The following is a 254-nucleotide window of genomic DNA, read 5'->3' on the forward strand; positions in this document are numbered from 1 at the left end:
CAGGCCCGGCCGGCCGCCCCGGGGACCCGCCGACACCCGCGTCGAAAAGCCTCCCGGCTGCAGGGCCCGGAGGGGCCCGGAACGTCCTGGAAGAGCGGCCAACTTTCTAATCTAAGGCGCATAGCATCCTTTCTGCCTGGCGTCCAGCTGATGGGGAGGAGTGGGGGTGGGGGTGGCCGTGGGGGCACGGAGCCCAAGGAGTGAGGGGCCGAAGGCTCACACCTACTTTTCAGATACCCCCTCTATATATATAT

General features: G+C 65.7%; 1 protein-coding gene across 2 annotated transcripts in view; it reads right to left on the reverse strand.

The window, feature by feature from the left end:
- The window catches only part of Tmem117 (transmembrane protein 117), a 530,788-nt gene that overhangs the window by 530,043 nt on the left and 491 nt on the right, over positions 1 to 254 (reverse strand). The gene's annotated exons all lie outside the window — the stretch shown is intronic.

The sequence above is a fragment of the Nannospalax galili genome, unplaced genomic scaffold (genome assembly GCF_000622305.1).
Source record: "Nannospalax galili isolate Female #2095 unplaced genomic scaffold, S.galili_v1.0 scaffold232, whole genome shotgun sequence".
NCBI classification, from domain to species: Eukaryota; Metazoa; Chordata; class Mammalia; order Rodentia; family Spalacidae; genus Nannospalax; species Nannospalax galili.